The sequence below is a fragment of the Anguilla rostrata genome, chromosome 6 (assembly GCF_018555375.3).
Source record: "Anguilla rostrata isolate EN2019 chromosome 6, ASM1855537v3, whole genome shotgun sequence".
Lineage (NCBI taxonomy): Eukaryota > Metazoa > Chordata > Actinopteri > Anguilliformes > Anguillidae > Anguilla > Anguilla rostrata.
The window spans coordinates 23,376,504-23,402,070 of NC_057938.1; the positions used below are offsets into that span (position 1 = coordinate 23,376,504).

General features: G+C 38.8%; 1 protein-coding gene across 5 annotated transcripts in view; it reads left to right on the forward strand.

The window, feature by feature from the left end:
• LOC135256858 (receptor-type tyrosine-protein phosphatase S-like) overlaps nucleotides 1–25,567 on the forward strand; it is a 191,851-nt gene that overhangs the window by 15,361 nt on the left and 150,923 nt on the right. For 3 of the 5 annotated variants that reach the window (XM_064339080.1, XM_064339079.1, XM_064339082.1), the window contains exon 2: nucleotides 12,496–12,613. The exons of the other annotated variants lie outside the window; for them this stretch is intronic. The gene's annotated coding sequence lies outside the window, so the exon portion shown is untranslated. The remainder of the gene's footprint in view (nucleotides 1–12,495; nucleotides 12,614–25,567) is intronic. 5 annotated transcript variants of the gene reach the window in all.

The window sequence follows — 25,567 nt, forward strand, 5'->3', positions numbered from 1 at the left end:
TGCTCTGCAGGTAGCTCTTGATTAATTTTCATTTAGAAAATGAGCACTCCACTGTTGCAACTGTGGCAATATAATAAAGAGAAGTGTACTACGCACCTCACTGAAGGTAGGCATTGCTAAATGGTTACACAATAAGCATTTTTGCAAGTTAAGAGACTGAGGTGTGTTGAGCGATCTCACCTCTAAAACAGGTCCTCCACTTTTCTGGTTATAAGGCATTTGATTTTCTACATTTTTTTTTGTTAGGACTCCTTTTCGCTATCTTTCTTTCTCACTTGCTATCTTTCTTTCTCACTAAGTGCTATTTAAATTTCACCACCAAAACTAATACTAGTTCAATTTTACTGCCGAAACTATGTATAGTTACATCATTCTGCATCATGATATTGAAAAAATGGATGCATGACCTTGGACAACAACAAACAGGCATATTACCCAGCAATTTTTGCATATCAGAAAAGAAGACATTACGAAAAGAAAGTACCGCAAATAATTTATATAATGATGTTTGCAATATATTTTCTCTATAAATTTGCTCAGACGCTATTATAAATTTCAAAAAGTGATTAACCCTGAATCCAATAGTTAGTTTAGCTAAGGATATATATAGGCTAATTCATATGCCTGTAAAGGCTTGGCTAATGGCTGTTAAGTTTGTAACATTTTTCATACCATGTTTAAGTTTTCCTTTAATGTTTCTGCATTTTTGGGGAAAGGAGGCAGGCCGCAGAGGGGTAGAAGAGGCATTTTAGGGAGCAATCCCCCAGTGCCCCTGCCTACATCCAGCCCAGGCACTTTTGGTAAGTTAGGAAATAAAAATAAAATACACGGGGTCCAAGTAACCTAACAAGCATTGCAGTGCAAGTACAGTGACTCTATGAAGGCGGATCATTTTCATGCATATGTTCCAAGTGAAATTTTGGACCATGCCATCAACTTAGGGACCTATCTGGCGCAACAGTGATTTCAGGTGACTTTATGAATCTTTTTTGTTATAATTTGACCTATGTAGCGCCACCATGTGGTGGGATTGGGCTATAATTGTATGTTTGGAGCCCTGATCTTGTAACTGTCAATGTACATACCATGTACCTGTTTAATAAATTTATGTCAAATGGTACTGGAATTATTAGCATTTTTGTGAAACGCCACACCCATTGCAAATTCATCGGCTTGTAATTTCTGCCACATTTTGATAGCAGTGCTCAAAAAGTAATACCTGTATGAAGTACTGTGAGTTGACCCAAATTACCAAAATTCATCAAAAGTTTGTTGGAGGAGAAGCATTTTAATAGTTTTTTAAAAAAAAAATCAAGATGGCAGATAATGTCAACATGTACATATTAAATCAGGAATATGTTTTGTTTGGCATGGGCCAAGGAATCTGGTGAAAAAAGAATATTTGGCCATGTAGTGCACTTAAAGGCATCCAAACATTTTCCATTAGGCATTGAAATGCATGCTATGAATGTTTGAATTAATTATAACCACAGTTTATTTAATAATGGCTTAGAAATCCAGTTATCGTTATATGCTGATGGCACCATTTCCCCCCTCCCCTCAATCGTCAGCTCTCCTCCCTCAGTCCCGTTAATCATGACAATTTTGTCATATCTGAATAAAAGCCAAACTGTGAAAATCCATTATTCTTCACATAGGATCCTTTACAATTACAATTTTGCAATACTTAGCATAGCACAGCACTGATTAAATGGCCTGCCTATCAAGTAGTTGTCCTTGGGCTCCACAGTCCATTGAGTTCCAGTTAGACAAATTTGCCATATTGACCCTTAGCATTGTCTCTATATACGTATCTGTTCCAACTAGTGATAGTATGTTTTAAAAAGTAAATGAAAATATTCATTTTGAAAAGATAATTACTCACAATTGTATAGTGTAATAAACCATCAATATACAGTGTAATAAATGATCAAATGAGGAGGAATTTCCTTATTTTAGTACAATTCATGAGAAAAACAGTGGATAATGAATGGATGATGAATGGATGAATGGGTCACAATGGTATCAACTTGGCATGAATATGGTGGCTCAAAATTGATTCCTCAGAGTGCCCAACTCTTGGTTTGATACTGTTTTGGACATAAAACGTTACCCCATGTATTACCCATCATATTTTCAAGATATATTTTTAGATTTTTTGTACCATTTGCATAATACATACAATTCATCATGTTTCTGCGCTGTCACCATTAATGCTTCTCCGTAATGTCAAAAAAGTCCATGGATATGAGGGTAAGGGAGAGTCATTTGTTGGACCTCCCTGGTAAGACGGTTACAATTAGCAGTGTCATTTTCACTGCAAGTTACAGATAGATAAAAATAGACTAGATCATAGCATGTTAGTTGTGTACGAGTCACCTTCTGTCTTTGAAAACCTCAAAGACAAATGGACCAAAAACATTAGTGGCAGCAGTCTGAAATTAACCTACTCACAACATGCACATAACTGGCCATTTGTATAAAATTAAAGGAAAAATGTTGAGTCAAGGATCTTGTGTTTTTAAAAAGAAATCACTAAGCAATGCAGGCCTATACAGTTAGTTCATCATTAAGAAAAATGAAGTACTCGAGTACGACTTGAAAAAAAGAGAAAATAATATAGTTAATATATAATAATATAATAATAAAGAGAGTGGTCCATATGTATTTGGACGATGACACTGTTTTTGTTGTTTTTGCTCTGTACCCCAGCACATTGGATTTGAAAGGAAACAATATGATGATAAAGTACCAACTGTCAGCTTTAGTTTGAAGATATTTACATCTGGGTGATCTGTGTAGGAATTGCAGACCTTTTTATGCATAGCTCCCCCCCACCCCATATTAGGAGACCAAAAGTCATTGGACAGTTGGCTGTGCCACTGTTTCTTATTTGTGTTGTTGCATCATTAGTTCATGTACAAGAAACCTAACAAAAGGTCTAGAGTTGATTCTAGGTGTGGCATTTGCATTTGGAGTCTTTTTCTGCTGTCTCCCAACATGAGGACCAAATACATGTCAATGGCAGTAAAGCAGGCCATCATGAGACTGAAAAATCAGAGATACCCAAAACATTAAGCATGTCAAAATCAACTATTTGATACACTGTTAAGAAGCAAAAAAGCACTGGTGAGCTCAGCAATAGCAAACAACCCAGTAGACCAGGGAATACCACTGTATTGGATGACAGAATAATAATTTCAGTTGTCAAGAAAGTCCCTTTTCAACTGTCAAACAGATCAAGAACACTCTCCAGGAGGTAGGCATAGATGTGTCAAAGACACCCATGAAGAGAACACTACACCAGCATAACCTCAGAGAGTTCACCACAGGATAGATCCTGCTGGTAAGCCTCAAGAATAGAATGGGCAGATAATAATTTAAAAAATAAAAAAACCCACAAAAACAACTATAGTCCTGGAGTTTAGAGTTAACTTAAAAAAATACATTAAAAACTGTAGTCCTAGAGTAAAAAAAACAGTTTAATGGACAGAATAAATGAGCATTAACCTGTACCAAAGTGATGAAAAGATGAGTGATGAAAAAGTGTAAAAAAAGAAACAAAACAACCCACCCTCCTAATCTAAAAAACATCCTGGAGGTAATGTTATGGCTTGGCATGTATAGCTGCTACTGGAACTGGCTCGCTTCTCTTTATCAATTATGTAAGTGCTGACAGCAGCAGCAGGATAAATTCTTAAGTGTAAACAAATGTCTTATTCGCTCAGATCCAACCAAATGCCTCAAAATTCGTCACCTTGCAGCACGATGCCTCCAAACATACTACCAAAGCAACCAAAGAATTTTTCAGCCAAAACCGGGAATGTTCTTGGCTAGCCAAATCAAACACAACTTAAAACTGACTGAACATGTGTTTCACTTGTTGAAGACTAGACTGAAGGCAAAAAGCCCCTGAAACAAATAGGAACCAAAGATGACTGCAGTATAGGCCTGGCAGAGGTAAACCAGGGACAATATCCCGCATCTGGTGATGTCTATGGGTCGCAGAGTTTAGGCAGTCATGGAATGCGAAGGATTTGCAACCAAGTATTAAATATGATGACTTCATTGAAGATTATATTACATTTTTCAATTACAGTCCTCTAACATGGGGGAACTATGTATTAAAAGAACACATTCTCATCCGAACTCGTCAAATATTGCAGCTTGGGCAAGGGCTCTATCACTATTCAACGCGTTGGATAGACTTGGGCGTCTTCGGTTGATGAGTTAGGCAGCCCATTGAATTGAATTACCAAACCTCTGCGGATTTTGACGCTATGGACAGGCAGTAGCCTGAACCTCAGCGCAAATTCGGGGCTCGTATTTGTAGATAATCAATGCTATTGTGACCTATTCTAATTTAATTACTTAAAATCACGTACACATATACCAAATTATACCAGAAATTATTTTATTATAATACTATAGGCTACACTGAAAATTATTTAAAAACATCACCATGAACCTAGGCTAATGCATACTGGGTGACGTAGTTTATTTCAGTAGCCTTGTAGTCAATGGGCTACCTAACTCATCAACCGAAGATGCCCAAGTCTATCCAACGCGTCGAATAGTGATGAGAAGAGCCCTTGCCCAAGCTGCAATATTTGAGTTGGGATGAGAACGTGTTGATTAAAAAGCAGTAATTTCGGAATGGATCACCCATGGATGTAAATACCCTCAGATCAGTGCTAACAGTCTGCACTTTACCTCATAGTCATTCTTTTATTTAAAATCCAATGTGCCGGAGTACAGAGCCAAAACAACACTGGACCGCACCATTTATAGTGCACACTGCAGCATACAAAGGATGGGAAAAGCCTGTAAACTGTATGACATACACTGTGCCCTGAAGAAAAAGTCACCCTCTAAAATATGTGACTGCATCCCCAATCTGAGCAGTCTAGATCCTCAGCTGCTTCTGCTACTGGACCTCAGGCCAGCTATGCAAAGTGTCTGCTACATTTGGCCACTATTTTCCCCAAGCCTCTGATGTCCTAGACTTGGTAAAATCTTCTCTAATTGGGTCCTTGCTTGCTGTCACCAGGGGAACCCACTGCACTGAATCAGGGCCAACTCTTGGTCACAAGCCTCCATGAGCTTCGCCTTTAATGGGACAAATTGTAACACCGAGGTGTCCTCATCTGGCAACACAACCCACTGTTGAATATTCATGAAGAAGCCCATGTGGTAGAGGGGGTAATTCAATTTGTATGCCCTCTTAGAATAACAACACTGCAGGGAAAACTCTTGACTACAGGGATCTCACTAGCCATTGCTGTCATACAACAAGATGGCCTTGCACATGAAACCTCCCGGTCCTCCACAAACACCTTCAACAATATCTATTTTCATTTCACATAAAAGTTTTTAGTTCACTTTCACAGACACAGGCAGGTCACATTAACCTTGTAATTGCAGGTAATACAATTTATCTATTTGCTTTGGTCCCCTCCAGCTGTTTCCCTTGAGCAAGAAGAAGAGTGAGGTAGAGATTGAATCTGACCCATGCCAGTGCTGACTGTGGCTGGCAGGTCCTGCAGGGGTGGCAGGCAATTGGCTTTGTGTTCCCCAAGGGACATGTGGGAGGGATTCAGTTGGTGAGGATAGCAGTGCTCATTGCTCAAAGGACTATTGTTACCCATCCAGGCACCCATGGCTCTCTGCACACATGTATGATTGGGTCTACTCCTCTCCCGCTGTGTATGTGCACGGCTTGTGACTGTGGTGTAAAAAGAAGCATCTGGCTGACACCATGTATTTTGGAGGAGAACCACAATTTGTCCTCACTCTCCCGAGTTGGCAGCAGGGGTCGCATATGGACACACTTGTATATAGAATTCCAAATTCTGGTGCGATTGGAGATGCTAAATTTTTTAAAAAGAAAAAAGAGAGGCATAAGGCAAAAGTAGGAAAAAGAGAGTCACTCTCAAACTTCTAGGCTCACAGTACATTCATGGGGCCTTGCTGTGCAAATTCAACTTCATGATGAATCACCGCAACGTAGGAAGTCTGCATACTCCAATGATAAACAGAGTGCTTGGGTATGGACCAGCTCTGCTCTGGGGGAAGTATGCTGTGCCATCTGGATTTAGTGAGGCAGCCACCCAACTGCTTTCAACCACACAAGTTCAAAAATATGTGCTCATTCCTTACATGTGCAAGGTGTGCATCCTGTTTGAGATTACCCATGTATGTTTGATGTTTGTATTTTAGTTTGAGTGAATGGGATGTGGGTGGCATGACCCTTTCCTTTCATTCTTTAATTGGAAACACATTTAGCTTTTATTACTGTAAGTCCTTTTTTTAACTTTGTTGATTCATGCTGAGGGCCAGATCAATATAAAAAGCAAAGACAAAACTTGCTTACATTTTGTGCAAGAATTCCTTTGATGTTCTTGTGGATGCAGCCATAACTAATGGAAATATTATTTGTTGTTCATTCTAGTCTTTGTGTGCCACAAACCATTTGCACTTTCAAATTGGTAGCAAGCTGTAAATGTTTTATTTTTAATATTGCTAAATAAAAATCTGTAGCCAACATTTTAATAAAATGCAACGTGACATTGTTTAATTATTAAATGAAGTTGCATAACACTAATAGTTTAATGACTAAACAAATTCATATTGACAATGTTTATGTTTTACTGTCAGTCCTCATTGACCATGACACATTATAAATAAATGAGCCACTCAATTTTGTTTTAAAACCGGGTATTTTAAAAACAGGTATTTATATATCAACTCCATAAATAGATGCAGTTGACATATTTAAAATTTGAATGATAAAGTCTGTAAAAAAATTGATTGCAGATTGGAGCACGATGCTTTGTGGAGGTGTTTTACTCCAAGTATCATTTAAGATCTATCAGTCTTGCCCCAATGGTAGGGAAATGTACCCTTTTTCATGATTTTCATTTTTGTTTCTAATTTAACAGTAAATCAACATTGTTAGGGGGAGTGGGGTCCCCCCTACTTGCTGTCCTACTGGGGCAGCCTTATGGTGGATGCCATGGAATGGATACAGCTGAGTTCTTAAAATATAAATTACTTAATGGTCTTTGTTCCGATTCTAACTGATAAATGTGCAAGCTGGCCCGGAAGCCTTACGTTAGAATAGCCTGTCAGGAAAGACACTGCATGGCACAGTTTCAATCCATTAATTCACAACTGTATTGATGTAAGAGGATTTGCAAGCAAGGTTTATCAGAAGGACAAGTGTCATAGGTGCAGCATTTCACACAGTATGGCCTTCAATATTAATGATGAGCCAGGCTATGAAAAAGAGCGGTGTCTGCACAGTGGGGGTTTACAGTGCTCATGGCACAGACGCACTGCAGGGGGGCAGATAACCTTGGCAATTAGCATGTCTCACTGCGTGCATGCATTTAGGGGATTTCTGCTAGTGATGGGGGAAAAAAGATCAAGAGTGAAAGAACAGGGATTTAGTTTCTGGCAAAGTGAGGCCCCTGCTTTGACCTTCCTTCCGACAATTCCCAGTCATTCGGACTCTGCATCCATTCAGCAATTAATTATTCAGAGCTAGCATTCGTTATCTGTGCCTTTCTCATAGTGAGCCCTGCTCTTTGGGAGAGAGTGTGTCTCTCTGTTGCTTCTCTTCTTTCTTCCTGTTTCCTGTTTTTCCCCCACTGGCTTTCTATATTTGAGACCTATGTTTTGCAGGTCCCCGTTGTCGCTGTCATTCTTATATCCTCAGTGCTGGTGTCGACTGTTTCCCATTTGTCGGGTAACTCTCCATCAGTCTGCCATCAGGGATTCATCAGGACATCTCCTAGAGATTACTGAAGTGTATGGTGGTCAGTTGGATTGGGTGGTTGCAACGTCAGTGATTGGTGGGACCAGGTTCCCATTAGTAAAGTCGCAAGGAAAGACAAGAGGTCATACCTTAAAGGAAACAATTATGTTACTATATCGACCAGTGCTTAATTGACTCTGGTCTCTCGTGGAGGGGGCTAAGGCTATGTGACAGATTGCTGCTCATTACTTGTCCTGCCACTAGATAGGAATATACATAACATACACTGATGCCCATGGCGAATGTTAAAAGAGGAACTTGCGAACAGTGAAGAACCTTCCAAGCAGAAGAGCAGCCAATTGTTACATGCAGGAGTTTATGTTTATGACAAAGCAAGATGTAGAGCCAGATTCAATCAAATGCACTTAGACTGTTTAAGGGCAAATTAAATTCAATCAAACCCTCTGGCATATTTCACTAAACACTACTTTGCTGGCTTTATTGAATTATGGTGAACAGAAGTAAGAGGACCCTACTAATGGAAATGAGTTTTCATCAAATGATTGACACTGCTTATTCTGTTTCATTGGTCAAGCCACCTTTAAAATATCCACCTTTCCAGGCAAAAATATCTATTTGGGTTCCACATTTCCCAAGCTTGCTACACTCTGCTCAGTGTTCTTTGTAGCACTGGAAGATTTCAAACCATGGGGAAAAAGACACTTAATTCAAGATAATTTTTATCATGTGTTCAAGATGTATTTTATTGAGCAATTATAGTCATTTTAGAGTTCAATATAAGCAAATTTTTGTTGTAAAATAATAAATAAATATATAAATAATGTACTTACAGTTTATAATATAGAGACTATGATAATCCAAAAATAATTGCAAAGATTGGAAAAATACTGTTTCTACCATTGGTTAATCTAATAAAAAAATATATAAATTCATTTTGAATTGATTTTGTTTCATTTGATTACAAAAAATAAACAAAAAAAGGTTTCCAGGACAAGACCAAGACAACTTGTGTTCCTTAATAATATAGCCTAATGTTTCAGACATTTTTCTCATCAACACATCTCTTTGCTTGTGGAAATCGCAAAAGAGCCACAAAGCAACTATGAGCAATCTCGGTCTGATAGTTTTTTTTTTTTTCAGAAAGTATTCACCCCTTGTTACATATTCATAAATTCAACAAAATAAATTCAAAACAGTTATGATGCAACATTAAAATATAATAATATGTATATTATATATAAAAAAATATATAATACAATACTAAATTTACTAAAAATGCATACTTCTGTAAATGAGAACTGTAATTTACACTTCTTATTGACAAAAGTATTCATTTTTTTCTATTCTTACAATGGACCGAATGGTACTCTTAGGAAGGTTCAAAGCTGTACCAATCTTTATGACCTTCTACAGCTTTTTTGCCTCCAAAGTTTGGTCTCAAAGTTCCACAGCAGCTCCTTGGTTGTCATGACAGCATGTCTCATTTGATCTGACATTTCAGTTGCGCAACGTTATTAAGTCAGTGATATATATTGTGCAATCATGCAATTGGACACAGGTGGATTCAAAATCAGCATAGATGGACCACATTCAAGTATTTAATGTGATCTCTCAAGAAAATGGAATACACCTGTGTTCAGTTTAGGTTGTTAATACAAAGGGTGTGAATACTTATTAATTTATATAATTCTGAAGACCTCTAAATACTTTAACTTTACCATTTAAATGTATTTAAATTAGCCTTTGCAACACAACAAACATAAATACTCAATGGGGGATGGAAACTTTCTGACAGCACTATAACACCTATGAAGATATAGTTTTTGTCTGTAAAGAGAAAACAATTCCCTCCTATTTTTCAAGACATTCTGAAAGCTCCTAGTGAGGGCTAGACTAGGATCTGTAGCATGGCGGTTAGTTAACACCTTCTGCAGGCTTCCAGTAGTAGCCTGAGGGCAGGGGTAAGGGGGGGCGGGGGGGGGGGGGGGGCTGCAGAGTGGAACTCACTATCCAGGCTCCCAGAGGGTGAGGGGGGGGCTCTAAATGGCCTAGAAGAAGAAAGTTTGCTTTGGGAAGAGGGCCCAGACTGCATTTGCACAGAATTTCATGCTACACCCTGCTGAGGAGTGCACATCACAGATAGTGTAATAAAATAAAACAACTCCCCATGGATTGCAGGTATCAAAACAACAAACCATAGAATGAAAACAAGATAAAGTAAATAAAGTAAACCCGCATCCAGAAAGCAGAAACAATTTATCTCCTCCAGATGACATAAGTGGCGTTACCTTTTTTGTTTTTTTTTTGCTTTTCGGGGCTGTTTTTCTTGCTTACTCCATGCGTTCAACATGGAAAACAAACTGTTGTTTGAAAGAAGCACTATAAATCTGGATGTTTTTTAAGCTTCTGGAATAATGTATTCTTCCAAGGGTGTATGGATGCAAATAATCAAAATCTCAAAATCTCCACAATTAATGAGGGATAGGTATTTTGAGACAAATGCCTCCATGAAAGACACTTAATAACTTGCCCTGAAGCTTTTTACCTTCAGCTGTTTGAGACTTGGTTGAATGCAATCACAAGCTTTGTCATTGCACCCACCCCTGCTGATAGCCTGTAGTTCCCTGGGTAGGCCATTTTCCGGAAAACATTGGCTGTCCACACAATCTTATGTTGGTACGTGTGTTTGTACATACGTGTGTGTGTGTGTGTGTGTGTGTGTGCGTGCGTGCACTCCTATGCAAATGTGTATATAACTGCCTGAATAAAGTGTATATGCTTGTATAGTTTAAATATACTGTGAACAGTATGTCTCATAGGAAATCTAACCATAGGAAATTTAAAAAAAGATTTGAATCTAAAAAAATACCTTGACCTTTTAACTCGCTCACCAAGATAAAATGTAATTCTGTTTGCCAGACTGTTAAAGAAGCCTACAGGCAGTAACTATGTTACAGTGTGCAATATTCTTTATATTATTTTAAATTATTTTGGCTTTGTAAAACTTCTAGCTGAGTTTATTTTTTGTAGTCCAGAATACCTGTGCAGTGGGGCACCCAAAGCAATTTCTGAGGATGTTGGGTAAAGAGTGGTGCATTGTTCTGGTATGGGAATGAAGGGTCTAAAAGGCCTTTTCAGTGATGACAGCTTCAATGTGTCTCCCATGCCATTGACTGAGGTGGAATAGGAATGACAAGGCACTCTCAGTGGATTTCATTATTCTCTATGGAGTGGCCTCTGTGTCAGCCCTCTTCAGGGCCTGTTGCTAGGATGTTGGCAGGGAATTTCCTGCCTCTCTGTGACCATGAAAGGGCTCTTTTTCAGCCAAATCTCAGGGATCGGCCGGTGCTTTGTTAGGTGGGGGGAGGGGGGGCGGGGGGTCCGTGGTGCCCCATCTTTCTACTGCGAGACCCAGCTGATTGACAGTAATTGCTAGTATTACACAGTATCCTGTCCTCCTCTGATGTCTCAATCAATGACTGTAAACTCAATGAGAGCCCTTCTCTATCCCAGCTCATTGTGTCTTGTTGGGAAACAGGCACAGAGTAAAAACGACTTTGTCTCATTCACTAAAAAGACTGAAGAGCAGACAGGTGTACACAAATACATCTGCCACAATGTAACACCAATTTCAGACAAATATAATATCAATTTTAGGATGGCTTAATGATCTTCATCTGCACCTTCATTTTTTCACATTATGGGTTTATTAGAATTATTTAATGTAGAGTATCCAATTTCACTTAATAACAGTGTTTCTGGTTTTAGCCACTTTTTTATTATGAAAAAATTGGTTTTATTGGTGAATGCAATAGGGTAGTAATGCTCATTAGTGGATTTATGATACCCTTTATCAGACCCTACCAATGAACTTCAACGTGAACTGTTCTCAGTTGATTAAATTAGCTCTTTTCTTACAGAAACTACTAAACCACTTTTGACACAACACAATACAATGTCTATGCATTCATTGTTCTTTTCAGAATATGTAAACACAGCTGGATTTCAAGCCGTTGGCAACTTTGAACAATCAAACAAAACATTGTTTGCTATTGGCAATTCACAGAAAAAGTGATAGCTCATTTACACCCTATGTGATAGAGTAGACAGGCATGCAGCTGCAACATTATCATCTCACAGTTTTGGTTTTTCTCAGACAACCTCAACTGAAAACATTCACGTCAACTGGAAATATTCCATTCCCATATCAGTTGTCATCTGCTCTCATTGAGCCTGGTGATGGGGTGGTAAACAATGGCATGTTCTTACTATACAATTCTGTCTGGCAAAATAACCATTTCTATTTGCATGATATCTGTCGCCACACGACAGTGGTTGTAACATTACAGAAAGGTAGGGGAAGAGTTAAGAGGAATTATCAAGTTATATTTGTCCCATTCTTCCTGCCACGTGTGGTGACAGTCCAAACCATCACATTCCCTACAATTAATGGTGCTGGGCTTATTTGTGATTGCCTATCAGGTAACTCAATCTGTTATGGCAGGAACACAGTTGGAGGAAAAGCGATGCCTTGGCTATTGGAGGACTAGAGTGGTGCTATTCATCAAAGTGTTATCTGTGGCATTCTTGAATTTGTTCAAATCACAAACAAGACTCAGTTATTTTGATGGACAATCTTGCAACATATACAGGAACTATATTTTTATTGGTGTCACTTGGTATACATTACTCCTGTGTTTCATTACTTTTGGCAGGAGAGCAGAGAGCCAAGTGGAAGACTTGACATTTGTGGAATACAGATAAGTGAAGTTTACACCACGCATAGAGGAATCACTCAACTCACTGGAGCAGAAATACAATATTAAATATGAGGTATTTGATGGATGTGAAAACTCTCTATGTCACTAGACTGTTAACGATTACTGTGCACCTTGCAAGGCCATGCTTATATAAATCATTTCGGTAACAGTCAATGACTCTGTGTGAGCTTAGTATGTCCAACCTTCTTGTTAATTTTATGTATTTATTTTTTTGGGAAACGCTGACTCAAAGGTACAATGCAATGTTGAAGTATACTTGAAGTCTGTCATTTTATACTTTAGCATAATTAAAGTTTATGTAATTATACTTCAAGTATTCTGAAGTATTCTATTTTTTCAAATGGGAAGGCCTTTGAATTTCTATCATGTTCAGTTTTTGTGCCTTTGAGTACTAAGAGTTGCATTGTTTTAAACACAAGGTCATAACAAAACTACAAAAAAGTGTCCAATAAATGATTGGTCCCTCACTGATTTTAACATACTCCCTCTAGAAAAGGCTAAAGTTTATTTTTACTGTTAAACAAGCACTTTACAAATCCCAGCAGGTTATTTAACAAGAATGTGTTTCCCACATAATAAAATGGCCAAATGCTGACTGAGATTTTATGCCAACATGGCCGAAGCACATTCAACAGGGAGGTAGTTCAAATCTTGAAGTGTCAGGTCTGATTGAAGAGTCCATATGTGCGAATTCCCCTTTCCAGTCAATCACTGGGAGGGAAAGAAATGATCTTTATTGACTACATGTCCTGTTTAAACGGTGACGTGCAGCAATGGATTGCAGAACGTGAGGTTAAGCGCTGCTCATGCTAGAGCCTGCATGGTGAATGAGGACATGCATTTGTTTCCAAATAAATTTTATTTAGTTCATTTTACACTGATTGCAGTGTAAAATGTTAAGCTGCTGATCTTTTCCATGCAGCATCATACAGTACAATCCTGAGTTCAGTGTAATTTAGCTGAAAGTCATAAGTTTTATTGAAGAACCCTGCAAATGTGGTCAAATGAAATTAAATCTGTTTCACAGGCGCTTGGATGCTTGGATGCCAGAGTGAGTTGTATTGTGTGTGAGTCATGGTGATGCAACCCACAAAACAGCTTTCATGTTCCGCTTGGACTCCATTGGCTTTCCTGCAGTTTACTTTTGGGAGGGGTGCAAATTCTGATCTTAAGTCTAGGGGCAATGACCAATGCCACAGAAACCATCTTTCTCTGTCTGCAGGCCTTTCTAGAGAAGCACTCCTCTTGTCATGCCTATTCCTGTTGAAACAAACATTCATGACATTATGCCCAGATGACAAGGAGGTTGTGTTTCCAAGCTCTGTATGGTATCAACCTAATCGCAGTCTTCCAGTATACCATCCTGTGTGTTACAGCATCTGTTTACTCGAAACGACAGTGTTTCAAGTAAAGTCATGTGACATGATCATGAGCTCCGTAGAATAAAATTCAGCAGTTGGGGTTGTGGGAAACATCCTTAAAAACGCAACTTTTTCTTGATCTTTAACCTGATTCCCCATCCCTATGCAATGACTTAAGAGTCCAGAATTGCTGCCTTTGGTGTTTAATGTGTGATTAATCCTCTGATTAGCGTAATCCAATGTAGAGATAAAAAGGAGCCTCCCCTCCCCCCTTCAGCCAATAGTGGACTTCTCCATCGATCTGACAGTCTGCAGAGAGTAGTGTCAGCTGAATGCCCCCGTTCTAACCTGTACATACATCAGGCGCAGTGAGAGAGCGCCAGGTAGCACGAAAGCTAAACGCATTGAGCAATGTCTTTGCAAAGCTTATGAAGAGGTGTTCAGTCAAGTCCTACCAAAACATTTCAGTGGAGTTAGGTCCAGACTGACTTTGACAGATAATTTAATGTTTCAAATATTTTGGATCTTTGTCTTGCCGCATGATTCATTTTTGATGCAGCCTCAGCTCACAGATGCATGATCTCATATTTGTCTCTAGAATTTGCCGATGCAATGCAAAATTCATCATTCTGTCAATGATGCTAAGCTGTCCGAGGCCTATAACAGCATCACATCCACAAAACATGATAATTCTGCCGTTATGCTTAAAGGTTGGAGTGAGGTTCTTCAGTTTGGAGACAGGGTTTGTTTTTGCCAAAACAAGACATTGTCACTATAGCCAAGACCAGTTTGTCCAGAGATTCTTTCAGTACTTTTGTTATTGGAAAACTTGATATGAAGCAGTGTCCTTTATATTTGGAATTCACAGACTTTTTATCAGGACTGTAACTGACCTTTCTTTATGACATGGAATCTGTTGAGAGGAGGAAGGTTCTTGTGTTTTGCATCACTTGCTATCAGGCCTGTAAATGGGAACAATTATTTGTTGCTGGAGTCTGCTGGGGTTGATGGATACTTTTGTTTTTTCTAAAGTTCAGGAGAAGAAAACTTATCCCTTATATCATGTGGCTTAAGTGTGAAAACTTGCTTCATTGTGAGAGTTTCACCATCTGCAGAGTTTGCAGAACTCCTTTACAGATTTCGAAGCTGTCACTGGTTTGTACGATGGTGTTTCATGGTGGCTCTATGACAAAATAAAACCCAGCACAAATGGTCAGTTGTATTTGTAAATCTGTTTAGGACCATTTGCTATGTGCTTGGTATTGTCCATGTTAGCCACAAGTGTTAGTGATTGGCTAAAGAATCCAAAAACCTTGGTCTCAAGGTCCGCCTTGTTCTCAATTGGCAGTTGATGGAAAGGAAACCACAAAAACCCACAGACTTTGCGCTCCCCTAGGACCTTAGCTTGACACCCCTAATGTGAACAAACAAAAGCCTTGGGTGTACTTGAGGGGTTACTTGACTTGCGTGTGTAATTTAGCAGTGTAGGCCCTGGGAGAGCTACAGTAGCGCACAAGTTTGACTGATTGGAGAAAAGCCTGTAGGTCTCCTTGATGCCTGTGATACAATGACAGGTGTGGCTACTACACTATGATTGGAAGCAAATGAGAACAGAAAGGACATGCTGAACCAGCCAATTTCCCCTATCCTCCCCCCATAACATAAATAAATCCAACAAAATCATATATATAATCCTATATAGATAAAAATATAAACCTTACAGAGTGAGAAATATGCAGACTCTGGCTTTATAAATGCCCCTAAAAAGGCAAATAGAAACACCTGCTGTAATTACCACCAATCAACCTGCCTAAGAGGTGAAGGAACACCTTCTCCCCCACACTTCTTGGCACCACAATATCCTTGTCTTGTTTTCAGTGCTGCTACCTAGTGCTTAAGAGGTCACTTTTCCAAAATAAAAGGTTTGATATTCGGGCTTTCCAGCATTCTTGACTCTCATATGTCTAATATAATCATTAAACATAATTTAATTAGAAATTGTTTCATAATCCCCATTTATTCATGATCATTGTTGATGATATATATGGATTTAAAATATACAGGATGGTTAGGGTATTTGTCTAAACAGTCTGACTAGGAGTGTTAGATTTGTGTTACTTTGCTTGGTACGATTTTGCGTTCCGTCTGTAGTACTAGCTTGGAGTGTCACTTTGAGGTTCACTACTTTCTGTTCTTTTGTAGAACTTTTGTTTTCATGGTGATAAGTCATAAATTGTACAGGTTTTCCTTGGCATACCAGGCCCATACGATTACTGAGCTCACCAGAGCTCTTAGTGATGTCCCATACAGATTTTGGCAAGCCTAAGGTTTGGTTTTCTACATTTCACAGCCTCATAATGGCTTCTTTGACTTTCATTTCATTTCACCTCTGGTCCTTATGCGTGTGTGTGTGTGTGTGTGTGTGTGTGCATGTGTGCGTGTGTGTGTGTGTGTGTGTGTGTGTGTGTGTAAACTACCCAAGATGAAGAAAGGCAAAGACTGTCAGATCTAACCAAGGCTGTCAGATGTGACAAAACACCAGACAGCTGCAAAGCTCACAACACTCTGCAAAGGGAGGCCAGAAGTCAGGACACAAAGCACTGTGCACCTTTGGTCCCTCTCTCTCTCTGTCTCTGTCTGTTGAATGAATGAGACAGGCTCCATGCCAGTTCTCTGGAACTTAATCCCTACAGGTCTCCTGGGACTCAGTCAATCTGTAGCCTTATTTCCTCATTTCTTCCCCTTTCAGCACTTAAGCTTCAAATGGGACCGAATGAGACCAGACACAGAGAGCCCTTTAAGAGCGGGACTGTAATGGCTGTTCTTTAAAAAAGAAAACAGAGGACAGTACAGTTATCACAGAGCTGTATCACTTCCGAATGAGTAACGGCTCCAGTTGGAGCACTCATGGGAATTTGCTGAGTGTTTTAAGAATGGAGGTGGGGTGAATCTAAAAATAAAATTGCGCGTATATCAGTTGCTGTTGGAGTAATACCTGCTACCATCTTCCATGGCGGCACATTAGTGTCATTATTCTTAGGGACCCTGAGACTCCAGCTGAACACCATATCTCACAGTGACAATGTTTCAAGTTATCATGGGTATCTTGTTCAATACGTTTAAACTTTATATTTAGCCTATCATTAAAGTAATATCTTCAAATGACACCTCAGCCATGATTTCTTAAACATTTTTAATTAAAAATCTACAGTTATTTTGGTTGAACTAAGTAATGGATTGGCTATTATCCTCAAAAGATTAAAAGTGATGAGTCGACAGTGAGTATGTTTAAAAGGAGGAGCTCACAACCTGCACTCCCACACATATAATCAAAAATTATTTTTTTCTTCGGATACCAGATGAATATTTTCAGAAGGCTCTGATTACTGTTATTGTGCACCAGTATCAGTAAGTAGTACTACTGTGCTTTAGTGTATGTTTGCATCATTTATGGATCATAGTCCTTCATCGGGGGAGAATTTCAATTAAATCACTTTCCAAGCTCGGAGTATCGAGCACAGTCGCATGCTATTGTGCGGCTCTTTCTTAATGAAAGCAGATGAGAGGGCTTATCTGGGCTTTACAAACCCCAGGTCCCATGCAGGCAGAGTCAAAGACCACATTCAGTGCTGTACCATGGTCTATCAGCAGACAATGCCAAAACTGGCACCACCTCACCTGAGCTGATTCCTCAGGATTTATTAGTGCTGATTATTTTAAATTTTGCTGCTTATTTCATTGTTAATTATTGGTGAATTAATTATTGTTTTTAGTGACTGAAATGTTGTCTGAATTTAACACTGAAAATATACACATAACATATACATTTCAGTTAATACTCATTTATTCAGACAGGCAGTAAAGTAATCGGACTGAGTGAGCGTGCAATACATCCTTCTGTTTGGTCCTTTTTTCCCTCACCACTGCTCCATATTGCTCTCCCCATTTTTAAATTTGTACATTTTTGGGAGCTTAGACAGCTAGGTGAAATAGATACAATTATATTCAAATACTAGCATCTAGCGCTGCCACATTTTATCATGTATAATTATGGAATTTTATATTGGGTCTTATGTATTGTAGACAAAGTACTTTGGCAGATATATATATGGGTCACAAATCTCTATAAAGAGCAATTGATTTCAATGTCCCCTTGTTACTGGAACACTGTAAGGTATAAAGCGCAGTACCAGGGCTCACAAACAGAATGGAAATTATTTATTATAATGAATCTGCCAGTTTGCCAGTTGGGCCACATCTGTGGCTGGCTGCTGATTTGAATTCCCACTGTCACTGAAGGGCACAGAGATTTATTTTCAATGTCCAGCAGGGCAGTGCTGGCAGGGTCAAACAGAAGCTTTCAAAATGCATGTAGTACTATGAGATGAAAACGAGAACATTTTGTTCTTCCTTTCAGTTCGTTTTGCGAAGTTAATACATTCTAAATATATCAACTGAAATTAAAGGCATGCCTTTTCATTTGTTGTGAACTAACACAGTATATTAAAAGTAAAGTGAATATCATTCTTTTATTTTTAAAAACAATTTTACTCGCCCAAAGATATGTGTAGTCCCGTCCCATTAATTCAATATGCTCTCTAAATTTTTTGAGTGCAGACCAGCAAAAGTTACCTGAAGCACATTCTCCCAGCCACCACTTCCTTTCACTCTGCAGTCCGTCAGATAAACCGTGCAGTTATTCTGTTGGAGGACTACGCATGCACAGTTAGCATACAGACTGCATGTGCTGCTCTCAGGCAATGAAGTGGGGAAAACCCTGTGAAATTAAAGCCTCTGTCCTGGGACCCTCACAGTCAGGATTAGGATCTCCAACCATGGAGTGTACCAAGGACAGGTGTTTTAAGTGGGCATTTTCACATACCTTTTTAATATAATATTGTGCTTGTGAACATATCTTCTCTATTAACTAATTATGTATTTGGTACATTCTAAAGCTCACATTTTATCAAGACTGCCTATGTTGGTTTAAACTGTTTTTGATCAATCATCGTGGGAATCCTCGCCACTCACGCATACAAAGTACTGTCTATAAGTCATTCATTAAGACTTGCAAAATCTAGGTCTGCTATCAAAAGTATTGATATCAAAATAAGGGCAAGTTACAACAAACAATATTGTTTGTTGCACAAGTTAAGCTAATTGCTACCCAATGTTTCCTAAATTATTTAATGTAATTTGGCCCTGTGTTTTTTTCATCTTGCTATCTGAAGAGAACGTGGCCATTCAAACATTATGTGTCATCTGAAGGTGTCAAATTGCCAAGCTATTGTAGTGGAAATAATGTGCAATTCAGCTGTGTTACACTTAAAAATATTAAAAAGGACCACACTATTTGTTATAATCTGCCTCCAGTGCTTTGGGTGTGAATGATATGCATTATTATTATTATTATTATTATTATTATTATTATATTATTATTATGTTTTTAAAATTGTGTTTGCAAAAGGATTTTTATTATTTTACATTGTGTATTTATGTATTAACCCCCCCCCATTTTCTCTAGTGTAAATTATTGTATGTTTCTTGGTATAAATATCTGTTTGTAAATGTGAATGTTACATGCTGCTAGAAAAACTTCCCCATGGGGATAATGAAGTATTCTATCTATCTAATTATCTATCTATCTACAGCAGGGGTGGGCATAGGATATAAAAATATGCCTGCCATGAGAGTGCCAAAGAAAAGAGATAAGTGAATACCAGGGCAGGGGGAGGGGGGAATTTATGATTGCAGGAAGCAATTAAAAACAATGATTCTTGACTTACCCAGGTCCTGTTGTGCTGCGGAATTCAGTGTCCATATCCCCTGGTACTCTAATTGTAGGCTACTGATTTCAAAGGTTTTACTAATTTTCATGGTTTTGTGTTTTTAAGATAATGTCGGTATTTCTAACAAAGAATTTTAACAATTTACCAGATATGGCACAATACAGAATGTAAATTGGTGAATAATGATGCAAGAATGGCTACTCTGAATAGGAACAATGCCCTTATTGTCATTCTGCACTTCATGTTGCAATGCAATTGGAATTCTCTCTAAACTTCGCTGAAATTGAATTATTATTGCTTTGTTGTTCATTAATGATATCTCAGCAGATACCCTACCGTTAATTTTATACAGGGGAAAAAGAGGCACTGAATTGATCGGAACATCAGTCTAAGAAATCTAGGTGATGAATACATTGGATGAAGTGAAACAATTGCATCCATCTGAATGAACTCGGAGGCTCAAACCACTATCCACCCTTCACGAAAGCCCCTTCTGTAGTGTTAGTGCCTTTTCTGTTCCAGCCAAACTTAAACGTATTCTACATGATTAAGGATAGGCCTAAAACATTATTTAAGCAACACATAACTTTACACAGACAATTTACTGAAATGATGTTTTCAGCTATTCCACCTTTGTTTGTGTGTTAAGTAGCCTATAGGCAGGCTAACTTTATAGACTGGCCAAATATTACCGTTAAAAAAACACTAAATCAAACAAAAGATTGAAATTGTCTATGTCAGCAGCTCATTGTTTGTTAATGAATTGTATTTTATCGGTCCAAACTTTGTTGAGTTGGAATTATCAAAAAAATAAGTTATCAACTTGCCACTGATCAAACATTGACTATTTGTGATGGTTAGCTTGTACTCATTTATAATGTAAACACAGCTAGATAGCCTTGCTTCAACAAAACTTCCAAAAAAGTTTTGTAATAGTGTAAAGTGTAATATGACTTTTATTGCCATATATTTTCTATAGCTTTGCAAAGATGAAAGTGAAATAAAAGCGATAGGTGAAGAATGGGAGGTCTCGTTAAGTTCAGGGATAACATTGGACAAAGTGATTGGTGCTTGATTTTTAACAACCAGACAAATATGATCTTAACAATGAGCAACTAGATAGTCGCTATGTTGGCAGTATTTTTCGTTCAAGTAACGAAACGCTCCAGACATTACATTTTTTTCTCAGGCATTTAATTTCATGGTAAAATGAGAAAAAATTAATCAGTGGATACCGTCTTTCAGAAGGAACATGTCTTCAATTTCATTGCCTTGTGATTCCGTTGCAATCTATAACCAATATAAACAAATATCGACAAATATACAACTAGATAAAGTAGGCTCATGACTCCCCATTTTTAACCATACACAACTAAATTATTATCCAGATGCTGTACCCCTCTCAAACAAACTAAATATTCAAACCCAGGAAATGAGCAATAGCTGATTTGAAGACAACTTAGGCAATTTTAATGACTTTAATGATTTTATTATAACCAGCAAGTGTACAGTCAGCACACTTTATGACTAACTTACACAGCTAGGTATACTCTCTAACTAGTTAGTGACACCTACCATATTAGCAATCTAGCTAATTAACCCAAAAGAGATGACGCCCCGCTCATGTTACAGAAATTGCCAGTCCCAGAAAATGAGCGATAGCTGATTTAAATGCTGGCTGTATACTATAGCTCCAGGTATATTTAATTACAAGTCTAGCCAGCTGAACATCAAATACAATGTAACAGAACTACAGCTCATGAGCTTAACTGGTCATGCAAAAGAAAAACAAAACAAATGAAATATCCCGATATTCATTACACATCTGACATCCCCATCTGTGTGATGATATTTTGCCTTGCGAATGCCAAAATCTATTTGTCATCCATGTTGGATGAACAGTTTCTGAGGCTAAAATATCGCCCACTACGATACAATTGGCAGCGCGGTCATTAGTCAGCTACTGCAGAGGTCATAGTTCAAATTATTTTAACTTTGGTGCGAGGCAGGCTCGGGGAGGTGCCCTACCTGGTGCTCCACTTCGCTGGCGGCTTGGTGGGGCACAGATGCTTTCAGCTGGTGTGTTTCCCCTTCCATTGAAAAACAATGGTCCACAAATCACATGGGTACTTTTGTTTGTTTGGTGTGAAAACTGCTTAAATCATGAATAGGGTTGGATACCGAAACCCAGTAGCACTATGGCACCGATTTTCATATGATCAGTACCTACCGAACATTTTGCAATGCAGATTTCAGTGCTGTCTCCACTAACGTTACACTCGCTCTGTCGACTAAGTCAGTGACAGCATGTACCGTTAACAAGCTAGCTATTGTTAAACTCAGTCATAATGCCAAAAACGAAACTAAAGTCTAAAGTGTGGCAGCAATACCCATCCCTAGTAATGAAATTATATTATGTGGCATTTGCATGTGAAATGAGAGAATGCATTTACAGAAATATAAATGACCTTCACGAATCTCCATAGATTATACAGCTGTAAAAGCAATAGTTTTATTTGGCACTTATTAGTTGGCAAGCAAGCTAGCTTCCACACAAAACTAAAATGGTGACCACTAAGTTTTTAAAAACATGTTCTACTGGCTGAAACAGCATCACATGTGCACTTTTTCATATGTCCATTCTTCTTGTGTATCTGAGTATCCATCAATTGGTTGCTTTGGTGTGACTACTTTGATGAGATATTGTTATTGGCAGCATGGCAGAAGAAGCTAAACGTGCAATGAGAATAATTACTGATTGTGGGACTGGAGCATTTGTGATGACACAATCGGCAGGAAAAAGAAGAGGGAGAAAATGTAAAATAACCCAAGTTTGGGGCTTTATTGTGGAGTTGTATCTGAATTCTGTGTTTACATGGGGTCAGAACGTACAGAAGTTAATGTTTTTAATGGCTGAGAGTCTGTGGTCGTTGTGGATATTTATGTAGGAAACCCTGAAAAGTGCCAAACTCACTGTGCTGTATAGGTATAGGGCATGCTCCTCCAAGCCGTAACTTGGCAGATGGCATCCCTGCCATCCCAATGCCCTAGCATTGCCTGAGGGAAGGGAGGCTTTCAGTTGCCTGGAATGACAGCATTTCATTGCTTACAAGTGACCCTCGCTGGTCAGTTGGGCCCTGCAAGTCTACCTATTGAGCTGTATGTGAAGTGTCTTTCTCCATCTCATGTCTGTGTGAGACTAACTTGAAATATGTGGTGTAATAAGATGTAGCAGCTAATGTCATGTGCTTTGGGGGAGAACATATGATTGTCTGCTCTCCTCCAAATGTGTAGCTTGGGTTGTAGCAATGAGGATTGATGAATATTGTAGGGTATTCCAAATTGGGACAAAAGCAGAGGAAACATCCTACATATCCTCATATGTTGCTTCTGTTATGTGGAATAATAGATATCCCAAATTGGCTTTTCAGGGAGTTAAAAAATTGAACATATTATTATGTAACACTGCTGCATTACATAGTAAGATGTTCAGTTGTTTTTTCCTGACCTCGTTTTTAATCTGTCCTTGTTCTGTCCTTCAGCACCAAGAGGTTGATGCAACACTTTCTGAAACCACTTGTTAAGCAATCAACACATTTAGGCTCTGTAATCATCTCAATTAATCATTGATTTACCACATAGGAGTCCAATCTTATGCGAGGAGGGCTGATGAGGGTGCAAGTTATTGTTCTAGCATAACACTACAACACCTGATTCAACTTATGAACTAATCTTGGTCTACAGTCAGGACCTTGATTAGATGAATCAGGTGCTGTAGTGCTGGGCTAGACCAAAAACCTGCATCCAAAACAGCAGGTTTTAGATACGATTTAACGCCTCTGGTTCAGGCCATGGCACCCTTACATCAACAGGCTCTTCAATTGGTCCTTACTTATATAATTGATTGCATTGTTTTGGCTGTTTATCACTGATTACTGAAATTACAGTGCTTAAGTTATACTTTGAGGTTAAGTGGACTGGAATACCTGTAAATGTTTCCTAGGTCCTGTGCTTAGGAAAAAAGCTTGTTGTCCTAGTGATACACTACATGGCCAAAAGTATGTGGACACCTGACGTCCAATATCTCATCCAAAATAATGGCCATTAATGTGGAGTTGGTTCATCCATTGCTGCTATAACAACATCCACTCTTCTGGGAAGGCTTTATACTAGATATTGGAGCAGTGCTGCAGGGACTAGCTTCCATTCAGCCGGAACTGTATTTTAGTGAGGCTGGGCACTGATTGGGTGATTATGTCTGGCTCACAGTTGGCTATCCAATTGATCGCAAAGGTGTTGGATGGAGTTGAGATCAGGGCTCTGTGTATGCCAGTGAAGTTTTTTCACACTGATCTCAACAAAACTATTTCTATATGGACCTCGCTATGTGCTGGGGGGCATTGTCCTGCTGAAATAGGAAAGGGCCTTTCCCAAACTATTGCCACCACATCGTAAGCACAGAATCATCTAGAATGTCATTGCATTAAGATTTGCCTTCACTGGAACTAAGGGGCCTAGCCAAAACATGAAAAACAGCCCCAGACCAAGATCCAGATACTTGTGGTCATATAGTGTATTGTAACACGGCTGCAATAATGTAATGTGTGTAACATGCCTAGAATAATTACTTAACTTACTTGCTGAAGCCCAGCTTAATATAAATGCCACTATTTTACATCTGTGTGAATCCACCCACCAATGAAACCAGACACAGAGTGGCAGCAGCCAGGAATTCTATGCTTGAGATATATCAGCTGATGGGAAAAGCTGCTAATAGGAGGAAGGAAGACAAGCAACCATTCAGTCCATTATTGCCTATTAGAGGCTGGTGTCATCTTAGAGCCGGCCATACACTTGAAAATATTTATGTCATGACTAGCATACCGACTTCCCACCATTATTTCGCTTTGGTTGTCTGTTGCTGTTTGAGGGCCATTATGAAACATTTTTATGCACTTATTATTTTTTAAACAACTAGCCATAGAGGAATGTCAAATAGAAACTACTGCATCAGGTCTAGGCACTAGCCAACACGACATTACTGAAGGGCAAATTAGCTTTAATTTCCATACCGGTTAAATCAAAGGCAAGTTTCAACACAAACCTGAATAAGGTTTGTGCAGAGAAATTAATTCATATTCATTTTCAATTACAGCACCAATTAGGTCTTGTTAGTATGCACAATCTGCACTTAAACATAATCACTTCTACAGGTCTGCCTTGACTTCCTGTTTTCACTCACATTTATTCCTATGCTAGCAAGCACCCAGCTGGTAAAGGGGCAGACACCCCACCGAGTGTATAACAAGTCAAACTATACAGGTGCTGTGCAATCAAAATTAGTACCATTTGACAGAATCCAGGGGAGGGCTTGCTTCTTTTGTTAGATGCTAGCAAAGCAACATAACCCTACGCTTGTTCCGCCTGTACACATCGCTTTGTGGTATTGCAGTTGCGAAAAGGAAGGAAAACAGCACGCAGACTCAGAACATGCTTCTTTGGCGGTGACCCAAGGATCACTTAACTTGGGAAAAACCTTTTTTTAGAGATGTGCTTATGTATCTCACATAGACCTGAAAGACTGACAAAGAGGTAATTACAGATGAAGGCACGTACGCGGCAAAGAAGGGCACCGCACTTACTGGACACAGACTTCATTTAAGACTGATGTCTGCCTCAACTGCAGTCCAAAGATAAAAGAAACAATGTGTTCACAAATATCAGTATTTACTTAAAGCAAGTGAGATGCCATTTGAGATCTTCAATGGACACCTTGATATTTGTTTTTACTATTATTGCTTCAGGTATGTGTTATCACATACTTGCAGTGGTAATAGTAGGAGGACTGTAGTAACA